Source organism: Osmia bicornis, chromosome 2, assembly GCF_907164935.1.
Source record: "Osmia bicornis bicornis chromosome 2, iOsmBic2.1, whole genome shotgun sequence".
NCBI lineage: Eukaryota > Metazoa > Arthropoda > Insecta > Hymenoptera > Megachilidae > Osmia > Osmia bicornis.
Genome location: NC_060217.1, coordinates 4,841,377 through 4,860,503, shown reverse-complemented (window position 1 = coordinate 4,860,503; position 19,127 = coordinate 4,841,377). Strand labels below are relative to the sequence as shown.

The 19,127-nt window shown below is 43.6% G+C and overlaps 1 protein-coding gene across 3 annotated transcripts in view; it reads right to left on the bottom strand.

Moving 5' to 3' along the window:
• Positions 1–19,127, bottom strand: part of LOC114879233 (homeotic protein antennapedia-like) — a 115,346-nt gene that overhangs the window by 55,441 nt on the left and 40,778 nt on the right. The window contains exon 1 of one of the 3 annotated variants that reach the window (XM_029194016.2): positions 16,473–17,019. The exons of 1 other annotated variant lie outside the window; for it this stretch is intronic. The gene's annotated coding sequence lies outside the window, so the exon portion shown is untranslated. Of the gene's footprint in view, positions 1–7,537; positions 7,833–16,472; positions 17,020–19,127 lie in introns of those variants that run through there. One more of the 3 variants, XM_029193984.2, reaches the window with a different exon arrangement.

The window sequence follows — 19,127 nt, the reverse complement described above, 5'->3', positions numbered from 1 at the left end:
TAAAGATTGTACATGTGTGTATGGTGTGAGAGTTAATGATGATAAGCAATCTCCAAATTAATTTTATCATATAATCGTCAATATAACTAAAACACTAACTATAGATATCGAAGTAATCAAAAGCATTTCCTAGGGTGGACAGAAGATTTTGTTGGTGACTGTACCGAGAGAACCCACCCCTTCGAAGGCAGCTAGCAAGAGGAAAGGGAGTGCGAGAGCGTAGCCAGCGAAAGGGCGGGCAGTCAGCGTGAAACGAAAAGGGAGATTTAGATGTCATCCCCTGACGGGCTACTTTCCTTCTACCCCCTCCCCACTCCAACGGACAGAAAGTTTTCCTCCTACTGGCAGACTGAAACGCTCTGCCATGCTCTGATGGACAAAAATGCCGACCAGACGTTTAGAAAACTCATCAACAAAATGAGATACTTCTTTAGGATAGAAAATACAGCTCTAATGATGATGTTTCTTAGTTACATCTTCAATAGAGCTAATGAAGTCATCAGTGAAGTCATAATCCGTGAAGTCCTAAACACTCTGAGTTAAATTCATTGTGGTCTCAAATCAAATTTAAGTTATGTCATTACCCAACCACCGAAGGGTTGGATACCGCTCTCCAAATATTTCAATATTTATCGCTGCCAATAACTTAGAAATCTTTCAAATATTTCTCGTATCACAAAAAGTTGTTAATATCCATTGGAGGTGAAAACGGTCGTTGCGCTTCAAATTCAAACAGGGACGAGAGAAAAAGTAGAATCGAAACACGGGTTCGTTAAAAATACCAGTTGTCCGAAAGACGCGGCGACGTCAGGGACAAGATGAATGCCAGGTTTCCCTGGGGGTGGGTTTATTTATCGGCGTATAAATCATTATAATTTTCTTAGTAGGCCGCGAAAAAATGTTAACGGTTGGATAGCGTTTCTCGGTTGTCTTTCCAAGAGGGAAACCCTAAATTTCCTACGAACGGGATTAGCTCATCCAATCAGACGAAACATTGGAAGGGCGGGCTTAATTAAAATCTTCTTGGAGGCAGGCTATCGAGACTCTCTCTCTCTTCTCTCTGGTACCGGAGATGCTACGAGATGTAAGAATAGAACATTAAGAGGTTTCCCTACCGATGGTATTTCTGAGTAGTCCGTGCCAGATTAACGAACGCTAGAAACGGCGTTCTACAAGGAAATACGCTGTAACTCCCCCTATTTCTATGGTAATTTATTCCATATAGTCGCTGGACCGGTGAACGGAAGTACCGATAACTCCGAACGATTTGCCATGAATTTTCATCGCTTGCCTTTAAAAATTTCTATAAACTGAAGATGGTGTATAGTTGAATTTACAGATAAATATACAATACTGACTCTTTTGCAGTGTACATCATATAAGGGGTTAATTGAAAAACTATGGATTTTAAACAATTACGAATAGAATAAAATGTCGATGCTTTTAATAGGTGGAATAATAAATTGATCACGTCGTAGAGCGCATGAAAATACGGTCGTTTGAAAATGGACACGGTATATTTTCGGATTTCGCGGCGGATAGATTCGTACACACACACAACGGGGGACTGAACGACTGCAGGGCAAATGAATTTGCATAGGCCGTTTGTTATTCAAATGCCGCGATTCACTCTTCTGACTCTCAATGAGGGAAACACAGAAGTATCGCAACAGGGCGATGACGTATCCGTTTAATAAATTATTGTTCCTCATAGGAGGCGCTCGATTGCGTTTCTAAACACGTGCTTAATATACGAGCAAGACGACGGACGCATGTGAATATTTCAACGAGTTGACCGTTCAATTTACTCGCCACTTTTCAAGTGCACGATGTTACGGCTCAATAAAGGGAACTAGAAACACTATTCTATTAATGTACATTTTTCATTGTATCTGAAATTATTCCATTTTGAGTGTTTAATTTCTTCAAAAATTATTTATAACACTTTCTCAATTTTCTATAAGGTAGAAAGGTTAAATTTACTGAAAAATGTTCTACACAACATCCACGTTGTCCACAACAGAAGGCATCAGTTTCCTGGCAGGGTTAAGGGTTACTGGTCAGCGCGTCGATACAAGATCGTCTTAAGTGGATCTATAAATTTGCCCAGGCCGAACACCAGCCTATATTTACTCTATTATGCAGGCTCGTTTTTATAAGCCGTTTACGTTTAACAGCAAATAATCGTTTAGATGCCGCGCCATGATACGGCTCATAAATCTTCTGGCAGCATGGCGTTCGGCTTTGTGTGTTATGATGGTGCAGGACACGCGCAGGTCAGTACCGTCATCATTTTGCGCGGGTCACTGAAGGTGGCAGCACGTAAACAGCTACGTGCTTTGGCGTTTTCGATATCGAATCACACGGCGCGCCATCTCTGGTGCTTTTCCGGAACACACTACTTCCTCGTGGTTCCTGCCAAAATTCATAGATGGCTGGCTATTTTTTTGGCGGGAAATCGTAGAAAACTAACCCCAGAAGAACACGTGTACCGTTATAATACCCCAATGATCGTTTACACTGATAGCTAAATGATAACGCGATTGAGGATGTTGTATCGATTTAATTTGCATAATGGACAGGGCTGCGCAGAAAGTACGATTACAACTAAAAAAGATTATGAATATAAGGCATTAATTGGTGATAACCGGTCTTTTTCTTGAAATATGTCGTTCCTTTGAAGAAATGAGCCACACGATGTTCTATTCGGTCTCATTTTAAGCAATTATCATACATAGTTGTCACTTAATTCGATATCGGTGTCTCAATATTCATGTATGCAAATAACTGTGCGCGTCGGTGCCGCTGACAAACAACATTCGTTATTTACTTCGAATATCGGACAAATTGTGCATACATTTTGTACGAAATGCTAATTAAAGTTATGCTCGATGAACGACCCCAAAGGAAGACACACGTTTGCGTCGTGGTTGTATCACAGTTGCTGATTTCGAAATTTATGCATTGAAAACTTTCCAATTCCTCGCATTCTCACGTTTTTTTCTGTTACATAGCTAGATAAAAAAATTTACGTAAAAACCTAACCATGAAATTATGTATATAATAGTTTAAAATTATAAATAAACGTCTTTATCGAGTTGTTCAAATAATTTGAATATATAATATCTTCATAAATAATGTCCTGTGGCGATACTCACCGATGCAACAATATATTCTGGAGTGCACCTATGCCCCGCACAGTCCAATTAGGGTTAATATTCAAAAAATGAAGTTCTCGGGTAAGAGTCTCCTGGCAAAACTTGCTACTAGATAGATTGTAAATTATACGGGATGCAACACCGCAGGCGGTCTCGTTGCCTTTTCTGTTACAATGTTTCCTCCAGCAAACAAGGCTGTACCATGCAGTCTATCGACTGTACGCACACTTTTTTCCATAAGATAACTACCGTTTCCTCGTTATTAACATCGGTACTACCACGTTTTTCTGCCTCGTCATCGGCTCCCTAGTTTTCAAAGTGTACCCCCTAGGGTCTCCTTATCGAGACGAACCAAGAGGACTCACGAACCATATAGATGTGGCTGCGATGCAGACTGTGCGGGCGGTCCCGTCGCCTTCCGATGATCGTATTTGTCCGTCGAATGGCGCGTGGCGCTGTTTATCAATCACCTGACCGATCCACCATGCTCCTTCACGCGTTTGCGTTCGTTTGTTCTCGCAATACAAATCAGACCCACCGTTGGCGAAGCTAAATCGTTCTTGCGGCACGATTTCATTGGGTGGTCTCAGGTGTTAAAGTATATTATTATAGAGAACGGCTCGGCTAGAATATATACGCGTGAAGCCACGTCAGGTTTTACGTCAAGGAGCCCCTAACCTTACTCTTCGCTGCTGCACAGAATGTATCGGGCGCCGATTGAATAACGATTAGGTGATAATACACCATTGGACACACTTGTCCTGCATCGAAACGAGGAATTAAACCAGTGACCAATTTGTAATCGAATCTTCGTGAACGTGATGTGTTTCTTTTGTATGCCTATCGATTATACTAAGGTTTTTTCTTCTCACAGGTAAGATTTGTAAAATTTTACAAGTATTATCATTTATCTGATTCAAGAGCTTTCGGTAACACTGACATCGTTAATCACTGACGACCTCTGAGGCGCCATTGGCAAGTCGAGTACCGATTATCAGTGACCTCTACAGCATTCAACATGTTAATAAGAGAGACGAGGTCTTTTTTGACGTTTTCTACAAGAGGGTAGAAACAAGCCCTGAAAAAAATCATTGGCAGACTTATCTCGGCGTAAACGCTATAGGCTATCCAGACAGAGAGCAGCACGATCGGTTGACTATAAAATGAGATGATAAATGATAGGCCGGGGCAAAGTATACGGAGTCAGGTTCGACAGGTAGTAATACTCTTCATGGATGCAGTAACTCATACACATCGGGGCGGGAGGAAATTGTGACGATGAAAAAACGATTGGCACGAACGTAGAGGCGAATAACGAAACAAAAGAAAAGAAAGCCAGGATAGGCTTGGAAAAAGAAGAAGAAGAAGGAACAGGGAAAGGACGAAGAAGAAAGAGGAAAGAGCATCAACGACGACCAATTAGTCCATATAACCGTTTTTACAAGCACAACGATAAACGTAATGTATAGAAGCGAGATTTAATCGTACCACAAACCGGGATACCGGTTCGTGTCCGTTTTCTCACGCATCAAGAACCTCCGCCAAAACCACACAATGAGAGGTCGACATACCGCTTACGGATGAACGCGATAAACTCGAGGAATAATCTTAATTAGCGAATTGAAACACGTTTAGACCATCCCTAGCGCGAAACATTGATCGTGGGCACGTGAATTAATTTACTTCCCATTTACGTTGCTTTCTGTTTACACTTTATAACGCATAGTAGACTGTGAATGGGAGGAAATTATATGCGTGTACCTTATTAATTTCAGTTTCATTGTTATTATAAAAAGTGATGGGACCCAGATCTAACCTAAAACTAAAGTAAACCTAACCAAACTTGCAGATATTTTGGTTGGAATTCGAAGAACAATATCAGTAAAGAAAAAAAAATTCGTGTTATCTTTGACTCGACGAATCATCGTTATCCAAGATCTTTGTGGCGAGGAAATCATCGAGAAACAACTATAATTTTCTGCACGAATCCCCGCCCCGTTTTCAGCTCGCGACACGCAGAGACAGCGAGGCTCGTCGCGTAAGAAATCGCAGGTTAATCGACGCAGAAAAGCGATGACGATTTTTCCATGAACAAGATATCGGCAGGAAACAGCGAGAAGTTCAACCGGTTTGCCGGTTATACACGAGGTTAGTATACGCGAGAGCGCCACGCAGTGGTTCGCGCAATCGCGAGGCGCAGCGCTGATCGGCGAGCAGATAAACGTGACACCGGTGTGGTGTGGTGTGCCTTTTACACCGGCGTTGCTTTAACGTCGACCACGAAGCGCGGATTCTGTTGCTGAACATTTCGCGCGTTGCTTCTAGATCCGCATCATCGCGCCAGTCGGCCGCGTTTATCGCGTATTCAGCATCGAAAAATCGCGATCCAACAACCGCTTATCGAGCGCCGCCTCGTGGTGCGATCTCTTACAACAGTTATTAAAAAAAAAAAATCCGTTCCTGATGTAACTGAGGTCTATCTGAATATCATGCTACACTTCCGTGTAGACTATTATAGGGTAGTATGTTAGGGTCACTGTACCTTGACTACTATAACCTATGGAAGCCTTAGAAATGCTACAAAATCAACTACAATTATTGAAAATGTGATTTTCTTCAGGTTAAGAGAACAAGTATCAATTATGCTAGACTTCAGTGTTACTTGGAGAACTTAAAAACGTTACCGTCATGGCGGAAAGTACCCCTAGCGCCGTCTACAGTCTATCCGCCATAATTTTCTCACGACTTTAGAAGTCAGTGTGTTTGAAACGTGTAAGCAGCAGGCAATAACGATCGGGATACGATAAGAAAGATGAGGCACGACTAGTACCAACAACGGTAGAAAGAAGGGAAACGTGTCGAGCGAAGAAGTAGAAATTATTTTTAATGTTTCGTAAGCGGTGCCGAGATTTGCATCTCTGTTGCGTGCCGTTGCTTATCCGTTGGCCATCGCTGAGAATTCTCGCGGCATCAAGCAAGGAATTTCTCTAATTTCAAGAGACCCCTGCTGCCCCCACGGATGGCCCACGTATAGAAGCGTGCGAAGAGCACGCTGAAGAAGAGAGACAGAAGAGTAGGAGGTTGAAGGGCAAGGAAGAAGACGAAGACGCATGACTTATACGCCTATTTCAGTTAATAATCCCGTTACGCCCGGTTCAGCCTTGCCCCGAGGCGCATAATGGACGTAGCAGGAACCGAAGCTGGGACTAAAGCCGTTCGTCGAGGGCGTAAAAGGGGAGAACTGAAAGGCCGCCTCGTCATCCGTCAACTGTCAGACGTCTGACCAATCCTGTACGGCATAACCAAGAATCGAGCAACCACCCACGGGGCCTATGGGGCAAATTGCGTCTAGCCTTCCACCCACCCTTTCATTTTGCTCTTCTTCTTCTTCGTCGTATTAGTGCACAAACTACGATTTCTTGCAAAAAAAATTCCGATTGACCCTTTCGCTACTATGGGCGCCTATAATCGTTTGCCATCAAACGATCATTGGGTACCATACACGGCTATAATGGTCCAACGCCGAGCGTAAACATTTTAAAATAATGGAATATTTCTTAGAAGTTTGATTTCGCTGGGAGTATCTATGCGGATGGATCAAGAAAAAGGAGATACTACCAAAAAGAGGCAAATCAGAAATTCCAGTTGATTTACAGTTATTTACCACACACGGTACTGAAAAAAAATCAGGGTCAAGAAGTACACGAAGTACAATGGGCACGGCTGGCTCGACGCCTGACGGATAGAAATGGCGTTTCACTTTGGCATCGCAGAAATGCGTATTGCCTGATATATCGACGAACCGGAGAAACCGTCGGCCATAGATTCAACTAGGTAAAACCCTTGCTCACGACATTCCTTGAGGGTTGCTTAGTTTGAATTCTCGCGATCTATTTTGAGATAAGTATTCTGAACGTTTGGCGGGCCTCGAAAATACTGGCCTCTCCCCTCCTGTCGTATAGTCTTTTTAGCGTGTCCTCGTGATCTGTTTCCCGACCGACAATACAAATTGTAACGAATTGTTTTGCATTCGAAATTCAAATGTGAAACTCCGAGGTTCTCAAAGTGGAACAATCGTTACCAATTTACAGACATGTTAAGTCGTCGGTCACTGGTGAAACACATAATAGTCAAGTGTTAATACTTTGACGACTGGTGTTACGTATTCCTGACTCGATACGCACAATTTACCTTTCCATTTTTAAACTTATTTGAATTTGACATACAAAACACTAATTATAATTTAAAAGAAGTCACAGTCGTCAAAGTGTTAAGACTGACAAAAATGACAATATAGCATGAAGACTGCTAAACGTAAGTAGTCTGGGACTATTAACGCTGGCGAATCTAACGTTACGTAAAATTTACGATTGTAGTACCTCGTGCATCACTGAAGTCACGTGTACCACTTGTACGTCGGTAATACGCGCGTGGAAAAGGCTCAGGTCCAAACTGATCCACTCGCGTGAACCACACGACACGAAAAGCTGTCTCCGCTTATAATTCATTAGTGTCAATTGTTAACGAAATCATCATCTGTCAGACATACACAGCACAGAAGTAAAATTCTTTTTCTACTCTCTAACCACTACTCAGTCTATGCATCACGGTTTCGAGAACGAGCTGATCGGACACCGAGGTAACGGATCGAGACGCGCAGAAACACTGCCAGGATTATGAAGTGCGATGTTGATACGATGGCAGGCAGGCAGGCAGGCAGGCAAGGCAGGCAGCGCGCCGGTGAAGGAGGAAGGAGCGCGAGGGCGCGCGCGGGAAACACACCGACGCACCCACACTGGCTGCCTGATACTTGGCGAACATACAGACACACCTATTTGCCGACGGAACACAGCCCACTTGTTTTCGAGAATCTCGGGAAAAATGCCGCGCTGATTATGCAAGCATACTGGTACCCCTATCTGTTGATTCGCTACACGCGCCTTGATAAATGGAAGACCGATGCGACCATGAAGACCACGGGTTGTTCTTCTTGTACAAGAAGACAAGAAGAACTTTGTAATGAGGTATCTTAATTTTTTGGATATATTTAGCAATTTAATTACGAGGTTATGTCTAGCTGTGATCCAATAGTGGAGGACGTATGTAGACAGAGATCCTTGAAACGATCCTGATGCCTCTTCTACGATATTTATAACTTTATCGAGCATATTTAAATTTTAAAAGAAACATACACATATATGTCGGCGTTCCTAAATATTTTAGGTTTCAAATCATACAATGATAGTCTACTTGGACTACAAATGGTTCACAATTCACCTGTACACATGTAGCAAGGCCCAATTCCCTGTGTTCAAACCATGGATGACGCACTGTTTTGTCATTGTTTCATTACAATGCAACAAAAAATCACTAAATAAAACGCGGTAATAAATTTGCTGGAACACAGGTGGACTATGCTGAACAACAAAAAAGATCCTTCCACTTCTTCCACGATAAATCAAGATTAAATCAAAAGCTTTTTGACCATGCTGTCTACCAATTCAGATGTCTTCGACGAAATCATGTAACAATACAGTAAAAATCAAAGCTGGAATGTTTCGTTCGGCATAGCCGCAAAAACCAATGATATTCGATTCCAGACAACTTGATCCCACGGATCTCTACAATTTTCTTTCCCTATCATTTCTCGCCGACGAAACGCTACGGTTCTATCTCCCTCTACACAACGGCTATTATTGTTCGTTGCTGAACTGGCCAGTGCTCGATTTGGACCGTTTCTCGATTTTGGAAGCCGCGCTTCGTAGCTGCCGTATATTCGTGTAATTACAGAAGCGGAGAAAGCTTTTAGCTGGGCTTCGAGGACGGAACGGGTCTGGGTTAGGTCGTGTTAAAGGAACGTCGGCTAATTCTCGGGGACGACGACGTAACGTAATGTATTGCCTCGGGTACGAGCCTGTTACAATGGTAACACGTTTCGACGCTGTGCGTGATACGCCACGTGATGACGTGGTCCGCGAATGTGGACGCGTACTAGTCGATCCTACCGCGAGATTACATTCAAATTTACCGCGCGACATACCCTTTCTTCCGCTGATTCTTATAGCCATCCATCGATGGCCGTGAGAATGGATTATGTACGGGTCCATGAGTATTTAAACTTTGAGGGCAACCAAAAGAAGAATGGTTTTCACCTTATGCTGAAAGTTTTTAAAATCGTCGAACAGACTGAATTACAAAATCTAACGAAGTTTGTAAAGTGGACTAAGCAATCAAGATTAAACAGGCAGAAAATGTCTATTAATTCAGGGTCCTATTTAAACCAATACCTAGTCACAACCAATAAACAATTACTTGTCAATGGCGCTTTCCTTAAAGGGCAGCTCGTTCAAGAAAATTATAGATGTCTGTACTTTTCAATTTCACGCTACTAAACCACAACGTTGCACGAACGTAAATTCAGTGTCGCTAAGAAGTACGAGCCATTGATTACAGTTTATTAGACGCGTCGCGGGTAATCTATCGCGCGTAACACAAACTTGCCTTGGTACCGTTGCTTATTATTGGCAGCGATTCCTGCAGAAATGGGAACCACCATCGTCGTAAAATCAAACTCGTCGTGGTCAGGCTATTACCGACATCGACGGAGGCCCAAGTAATACTTCGAAGGCGAACATAATGTATAGCTACGGAAATTGCAGTGTGTTGGTACAATGCTGCAGCAGTCTCACACCCCACGCTATCCGGGGTCACAGCAAGCGGTGTGATGCTGTGAACTAGAAATCCAACCGTTTGACAGCATGAAACTGACTATATTCTACGTTGAAGGTGTCTGAGACAATAAGGATTTTATGTGAAAAAATAATTTTCGTTCAAAGAAAAGAGTTGCAACCCGGGGGTTTCAGGATCAGGTTTGAATTCAAAGAATACCAGCCGCAATTTCATAGTGGCGGATATCACGACACGGAAATATGTAGCATTCGCCGGTGTTCGACGTATGTGCTACGCGAAGCAATCGATGTTTATGGATTTCCATCCACACGTGCAGCCATGGAGCCACGTCTGTCCCTCCCCTCGCATGAAATCGCGTAGCTGGTAGCGGCAATTACGAATTGCGTGATTTGTGGCCGTAACTCGCCGCGACGGCGGCGTCGTGACGCTCCCAAGTTACCTGCAGCTGGCCCGGCACCAACTTACCTTTCCCTCTTCGTGGCCGCGTTGCTTTCTGAATGACGGAATATTACGCTCGACTACATATACCAGTTTTTACATAGAAATTACTGTCACGTGTGTCAATACTGCGAATTCATCAAATTCTGTCACGGAAGCCTACCACGACCACAATGAATTTTCTCGCAGACTATTTCTCAAAACGATTTCAATTTGATCCGTTCGATTAGATGTTCACTGATAACATGGTATTCATTGATCATCTTGAAATCCGAATGCGCCTTTCGCTGCTTTGTCATCAAAATGACTACCAGACCAGTTATCAACTACATATTCCTGCACGGATATGGTCAAGTCTCCATTGCGGAAAAAAAGATAAATCGTCACAGAAATTCATCAATCAACCATTTATCGGATGCGTTTCTCGATCTCTGATATCACGTTTTCGTTCGTTGAAACGGCAACAGTCGCGACATTATAAATTGCGACGATCCATTCACCGTGTTAATTTGTCCGCTTTTCAATTAGCAACTGAGAGCGAGTTCAACGGCGGCGAATAAATTGAGCGGCGGCGGCGGCGGCGGTGGCCACGTTCGCGGGAGGCTGTTCGTGACTTTCTAAATTCAACCTGTGTTTGTGTGTGCGTGTGTGTATGGTGGCCCCCATTCTAGCGGGCGGTATACACCATCGTGTTTTCACCGACAGGTGGAAGAAACTCCTCCTAGCTCTTGGACTGTTTCCAGAATTTTTTCTATCCTCAATATATCGATGCCTAGCTCGATTGCTTCATGCCACGGGGTGAAGGAGAAAGTTCTGTCTAATTAGAACTCTTCTAAATTATGACTTTAAAAAAGGTAGACTAGAATTTGGATATGTTCTATGTTACTGTGTTTAATTCACTGCTGGAATATACAAGGTGAATTGGTCAGCGCTGCGACACAAATATTTAAATTCCGGCAATTTGCGGTCATCACGATGAATCCATGAAAGAGCAGCTGATTTTAAAACACGATAATGTCATCAGTATAGAAGACTGATCAACAGCCATTTGGAAGACCGCTTGATCGATGCGATAAAAACAATTCATTAGTGGTTTCCTTATTTAATGTACCGGTGACACCGGGTGTTCTCGATGTTATCGTACCCGTATTGCTACTTTTGCATAAAAACGGGCGTATTTGAATAAAATGACTGATTCGAAGGATGTATTAGGTTGCTGTATATCAAATGACCGATTTCATAACAATACAATCGTTACATAACAATTTGGAACACAAGTGTGGCCATCAGAGTCATTGGAGAAGACGAAGAGAAATGACATTAAAGGAGTAGATAAGAAAGTTCCAGCGGTTCTTCGTCACGCAGCAATTACCACAAATATATTTTATCCACATGGTGACAATATTCCAAGCGTCTCGCCATGATCGTATTAATGCCGATAAAAGAATTACGGAAGCCAGCAGCTGCAGTGGCGCTCTCTATCGAACAGAATGCTCAGATACGGATCTATTGAACGCGCCTATGCCGCTATGTGGACTGCACGCAGCAAGCAAACCCGTAATTTATTTGCCGGCGGCGGCCTACCTTCCAACTCCAATATAATCATTATAATTATTGTCTCCCCTTCAAATCGAGTTCGATAATCATCGCCTGTATTTGTTACACACGGCTCGCGTTCACGGGGCGCATTCGTACTATGAGGGCCTGGTTTCTTCGAACCACGAATCCGTCCCTCTACGTTCGTTGTTTCCATTGTTCTAGCCTTCGTGCTGCTTACTGGTGGCGGTGTTGTTGAAATACGAAATATGGCGAAGGTTGTTGTGGTATAATGTCTTCTAGCTATTCTATTTTCAGATATTTCATCATGGTATTCATTGGTTCATTCAGTAGAGATGGGATAATAAATTAAAAAAAAGTAGTTTTAGAATATTTGATTGTGCTAGTTATTATGTTCATGTTAGTTTGTCCATGGAGTCTACTTTGAAGATTTTTGTTGGTTTTTGAAACTGAGGTTTCAAAAGTACAGCAACATCCGGGTGGTCCCGTTCGTCGGGCATTCCTGCCCACATTCCAGCATCGATTGCTCTTGGACACTTCGATTCCCGGACGATAGCAAGGAGCCTCCTGCAATCACTCCTATATCTACGGAACACGTCCAAGGAATACGCAACGACGCTCGGTTACCACCAATGTGTCTTCTCTCTGGATATTGTGTACCCTTCGCCGGGACATCTAATTATACGATTGTCGTTTGCTCACGAGCCACGAGATATCGCAGACGTCCGTGTGGACCGCGAACAGTTTAGCCTCGCGTCGGATCCTACCGTGTCGTCTTTGTCTTTTTCTTTCCCTCTTTCGGTTCCTTCTTCTCAGACTTACAGCACGGTGTTGCTCTTTTCGATTCACGCGTGCGATTATCTTTGTTTCCTCTCTCCTGTCGTTCTTCGTGTCCTCTTTTCATCATCCGGAATTTAAATAGAACGCTAATTCCATAATGCTGTACTATGTTACACCCTATACTCAGTGTATGTAGTTCCCTAATTGCCCACTAGAAGGATTATCCATCAATCTGAATACGCAACATAACCTCTAATTTTTTAAGTTCATAAGTAAGTCCACTTCGTTTTTTTCAGTACAACTACCATCACACCAACGATAAATGGCAGGAATAAACCAAGTTTATAAAGTATTAACAGAACTATGTGCGATGGAAATAGTTAAGCGTCCAGCAGCAAGGTGTTAATCCCAATTTCTTCCATTGCCGCGTATCTATTCGGCACGAAACGGTCGCGGGTACACGAGTACTCGCAACCGGCGCTGTTCTCCAGCCTCTTCGTCCCCGTTCACCATCGGTTGTATTGCTCTCCTCGCCACCGCGAAGATTGTCACGCGATTAGTGCGGGCCCCAATGTCACGGGGAAGATACATTGCTCTGGTGGCTTGGTCCGTACGTTCTGTGTACATACGTGTGCATACCTGCGCAAGCGAGACTTTATACGGGCTCCGTTTATATACGGTAACACCGTAAGTGCATAATCGTCGATCGCATCTCCTTGCACTTTGCGTCAAGCCACGGCATCTTGTACGTCGGCCCGTGCGACCGCCCCGTCAAAGATCCACGTATCTGCCGCTGTAACGACCTGACACGTTCTACGTGTACTCTTGGAGACGCGTTCGCGATCAAGTGTCACGTCTGACTCCGTTGACGACTTTAACCCTTAAACTGCTACCAGTGTGTTTACACGTCTGGCTAAATGGCACACTGCTATTTACCTGTGTTTGGCGTATTCGTAGGTTAAAACAGTGTACATACACAGGTGTAAGGTTTATTGGGAATGATGGTATTCTCGTTAGTAGTTTGCTGAATGTTAGTTGCTATACAAAGGCGACAAAAAAAAAACAGTGTAGAACTTTAACAGTGGGTAATTGTGCGTTTTTTATGATAACAGCACCATGACCCCATCGATATGGTATTAAACAATGACCCAATAATGCGATTAGCGTCCTCGGTGCTCGTGACTCATAGTAAGACCGTGTGACGCTCGCGGCCAAGTATGCAAAACGTTCACATGAATAAAGCAACGAGTTGCGTTTTCACGCGTTGCACGATGGCATTTAACGTTTGCGCGTGTCCCGTATCGAAAGAGGCGTGCTGTAATTGCTCGATAACTATCGCCGGATATTACTTTTTGGAACGTTGTATATAATCGATTAACTCCTTCCGGAATCAAACTAGCGCGAAAGGTGCGCGATTAATACCTTGAACATCATGCAATCGACAGAACCTCTTTTATGCCAAAGAAAATGCTAACTTGTTAACGATTCTAGTCAAGTAAGAATATTGCATTCCTGTTTTTTATTACTAAGAATATTTCGAAACTTTTATCCAATGTTTTCTACCTTTTTTAATCGTATCTCAAGGAAACACCGTGAATTTTTATTTAGTAACTCAAATGATTTACTTCGCGTGTATCCAATCGTTTTTAAGGGCGTGAAAACTAACCTCAAAATCGAATGGACATTCCCATTAATTACAGATTAAAAACAGAACACATCAAGTTGACACTTGAAAGTTGTTGACCGATTTCGTAAATACTCCGTTGGTAATCCAGCTTGGTCAAATCGATTTCACATGGCGGACAAGCTCTGAAGGTTCTCGGCTTAGAGGTAAAGGCAACAAGGGCGAGGCGGTCGGATACAGATACCGGAATTTTTGTCGAGCCCTCAAAGAAGCGGCTATCTGCCTGCTCCAAGAATAAAAGTTGCGGTGTTCACAATTGGTAATGCCGATAGAGCTGCCATCGTCTTGCCATACAAACGTCCTCCTGGCTACATGCACCGGCCTTTCTTCGCTAAACACACCAAACGACCGTTGTGCGCTTCTTCGGCATACGCATCACAAATGTCCAGCGAGTCACAGCGCGATACATTGTTTCGATTGCGTTCACCTTTTAAAAACTGTCTCTCCTCTGTGCTTCTTTGTTTCATACACTTTTCCTCTCAGATTTTTAGCGCTTTTTGCAGTCTAGACTTATTTAAAATCATATTAGCATACGTCGTCTATAAGAGGAATTATTTTCTCCTTAGCTTTTCTAAGCTAAATATTTATATGATAGACAGAAATAGAAATCCAAGAAGTTCCTTCTAATTGATCCTAGAACCACAGGAATCCTAATGTCCACACAACGAACACAACTTCAAAAGGGTCAAGTAAAACACGTGGAGCGCCTTTGGTGCAGCGTTGGGCCATGGGATAGCGCAAAACTGTTGGATGATTCAGCGCGGTTCATTACTCAAGCAGCTTTTTACTTTAATCACATTAATGAAGCATTTAATCTCACCGCGTGTTTTACAAGCCGCCGGTGTGTGGCCTATCTCGGCTTCGCGGTTGACGAGGATTTCTCAGCACTCCCCCGTGCGCCTTCCTCTCGTTCTCCCCTTTCGTTCGTCTTCGGGGTTATTATTTTCTTGTTCTCCCACCGTCCCGTGGTGTCTGCTAATAACCGCGCCTCGTTTAGGGCCCATTTACACCTGTACGACTCGTGGCAAGCGTTCTTTATCTTACCGCGGCGAGCAAGCACCATTACAGTGTAATATATTGTATTACAGGTGCTTGCTTTTATAGTCCACTTATCGCCGCCAGGGTATCGGCGCGAAGGAGTAATCGAAATCGGTGGAAAACCGGATTTCGTATCGACAGCTGGCATGTAGGCACATCGCCACCATCGTAGTCCTTGGTATCGCAGAATTCTCCACAACACGCAGATATGGTTAAAAAATTAGAAGACTATCTGGAAGGTCTAACAACTCGACCATTTGATACAGTCTCATTTCCCTCATTATTTATCATCAAGTCTTTACAATCAACTGTTCCTTAACTAACGTAAAGAAAAAACAATGGAAAAGTCGACGTTCCAGGCTTATAGTTGGTGATCGCGAAGGGTACAACGTGAGAAGGAGAAGCGAGCAGCGTTGTCGAGCGTGTATCGGTGTCCCGATAAAATCTGAACTCATTGTCCGTCCTGTGACGATAAATTCCACAGGCGGCGTGGTAAAATTTCGTAAAAAAGTCAGGAAGCGAACGGACACTAGAGCGAACGTAAGGGACAAGTCGAGGTCCGTTCTCCTAGCTTTTATTGTTTCCCTGAACGAGCCGCGTCCCGGTTGACATCGGTCGTAACAGTGAGTTGCTTACATTATGCCGAGAAAGGAAGATGCACACGCGTGTGAGCTCCGTAAGGGCCTGGGGCGGTGCAACGTCACTTACCTGAAACAATAAATTACATACCGTTACGTTGCGTACGTATTATATGCGCATATATAGGTAACTGACTGATTTACGATCATCCTCTGCGTTACGTTCGCGGGTACATGTGCTTACAAGCGCTCGTGTGCCGAAGTACCTGTACACGCGCGCATCTACGAAAGCGTTCTACGATAGATATATCGCGGTTAGGTGACTGTACAGTAATACTCGATCCCCATTTTGGGGATCTAGGGGTGGATGTTTCTAAAAAAATGGGGAATTATCAAAATATCGGGTTTTATCATATTTATCATCGGGTTAACGTGCACTATGTTAAGTATCTTCTACTTATAAATTTGACACTTTCCATTTGAACACGAAAATTTAATATGGATGAATAATTCCCAAGCGAAGCAACAAGGGATGAAATTCAAAGTTACCGGCTGACTGGTGCTGAATACGCCAGAATCCGCCAGAATCCGCGGAAGGTAAGGTCACGTTTCGGACAAACGAACATCGACAGTATCCGGAGCGCGGCCCAGCATCCTTACATTCTCATTGGCGAGTGTTCTACAGTCGCTCGCATTTATTAGGTCCACTGGACACGTGGTGTATGCTTCGATCCGCAGAACATCCCATCGACTTTGTCGAACCACGCACTGGTAGGTATACGCGTTATGCGCGCGATTTAAAAGCTGATGGTGCTAGCGACATGGAACTTTATTTAAACACCGATAAAGAAAAAAACTTTCTGCAAATTAATTACTGGTAACTTGATTAACAATCACAGATATGCTTGTTACACCAAAAAGGAATAATTCTTCCAAAAGACTGCAAGTATAAATGCACAAATTAACTTTTGAAGTTAAGCCACAGGATTCAGTTAGATCACCAATATCGAGACGCAATGAACCAACAGGAGCGACTATGTAAGCGAAACGATCTCATCGACATTGATGAGGTACAGCGATAAACATTGATGACACACTGAAACGTCGAACGCGTGGTAGGAAGAAAAAGAAGAAGGATGAGATAAAAAAAGAGTGGCACGAGACAGACTGGAGACACTGCATAAACCTTCCCGACCGCGAGCCGCCACATAAATATAATAGGGAAGGTAAGGCCTCGTGATGGTTGGTCGGCATTGCCCGCCGAACCGTCACGGACTCGGCACGTCGTACAGAGTAGGGGAAATTCGCGCGGGGGTGGGGTGAGATGGGTGGACGTGTCAGGGGCAGAGTGTGGAGGCGGCTTGAAGAGGGAGGAGGGCAGCGGTGGTCGACTGCTCTCTCTACACGGTGCAACACACGGCGGCGTGAAACACGGGGAAACGGGCACGAATGATCGATGGGATTCTGCGCCGTTGCAGGCATGCCATGGGTGTCTATTCCCCACTACCTTTTGCCAGTGAGCTCGACGCGCAACACCATCCAACAAAATCCCCGCTTTTCGAAGCCGACGAGCGGCTCGCGCCTCCTGGTGGGGCGAACGCACGTGGTGACTCGTGAGAAACTTCTTCCGAACCAACATAGATGACGCGTCGAATGGTTGCGATGCGAACGCCACCTCGTAACCAAACGGGGAACACTGTCGGTAAAAAATGGCTGATCTTTTAGGGGAAGAATCGCGTACCCTGAAAATTGGCGGGAAAAATTTTCCATTGCCTGTATAGTTCCTGTTGCAACATGGTTTCATTAATTAATTAATAATAATGATTGGAGTGGAATGTTGTTTCAACCCCCGCTTTAAAGTTTTAGAAATCGTTTGAAAACGTTAAAAGCACAGTGTCGTAATAAAATCGTTTCCAACGCAATTTAAATTTAAATTTTCTAATTCGTACTGCATAGAAAATAAACTTTGGAATACATTAAACACGAGACGTTTTGCATAAAACATACACGGCGATTAGATTAAAACGTGCAAAAGTAATCGTTGAATGACAAATGTTCAAGGTAATTAAACTTTCATCGAACTGTCAGACATACAAGTGTCTCGCACTTCTTTCAGCATTATGGCAATACGCAGCAGAGAAATGCAAAATGAATAATTCACTACTTTCTCAATAAGTGCAGCAATTATTTTTAGTCCTTAAATATCGTAGCAAGGTTCTTCAATTTCAATTACTAATATTTTAGTAGGAATGAAAATTTTCCATGTCCTTCGACTGTCTAACTTTGAAAGGACAATGAGTAACAACGTGTCATTTAGAATATCGTGCAATTTGCGTGTGTTTATTAGTTCTGAATGCCCGTCACAATTCATCAACCTAATTGCGGCATTGTTAAACAACTCACGATCGGTACTCGTGCATGCGTGGAGTGTAACGCAGCCGGCTGTGCCTGCGTGCTAACCGTTCGGGGAAAGGAGAGGGTTTCTAAAATCCTCAAGGCGAAATTTAGTTACGCGACAGGTCGGGCGCACACGCGCCCATAAACCGGGAACGCGTTAAGCATTCGTGAAATGCGATCAGAGGACCACCCGTACGTCGATGTACGTATGTACCATCCTTCCAATGAGCAACGAACCGATGTCCGCATTACGACGGCCCTGATCAGACGTCGCGATAAAAATTCTTCGGTGAGAGGTGGTCGAATATTTTAAAACGGCGGCAGGTAATTAAGGAAAGAAAGAAAACAAACAAAGAGAAAAAGAGAAGAATTTTGAAGTATCGTAGTTACGCTTAATGCCAACAATAAATTACTGACGAAAGAAACGGAAAGTCGTGGTGCGAATGAAATTAATCTAACACGAGTGACGGCAGACCGTGGAAGATTGAATGCCTGAAAGTACTGAAATTCCCGAGAACACGATCGTTATATAATTAGTCTCACTCGACCACGCAGTTGGGTATCGTGCCACCACCACCAACGGGCCATTGTACATTATAGTAGGAAAGTAGTGCAAAGCACGGCAAAGCAATTGATCAATATAGCGCCAACAACCCCTCGTAACCACCCTTCTTCAGCCTCCAGTTCTAGTCGTTCGCTTCACCCGCGCCCTCTCTCCTCCCAACTCCCAACGGCGCAGAGAGAACGCACCCCCATAACAAGTTTCTTACTCATCTTTTTCGTTCAATAACTCTCCATCCAAGATGG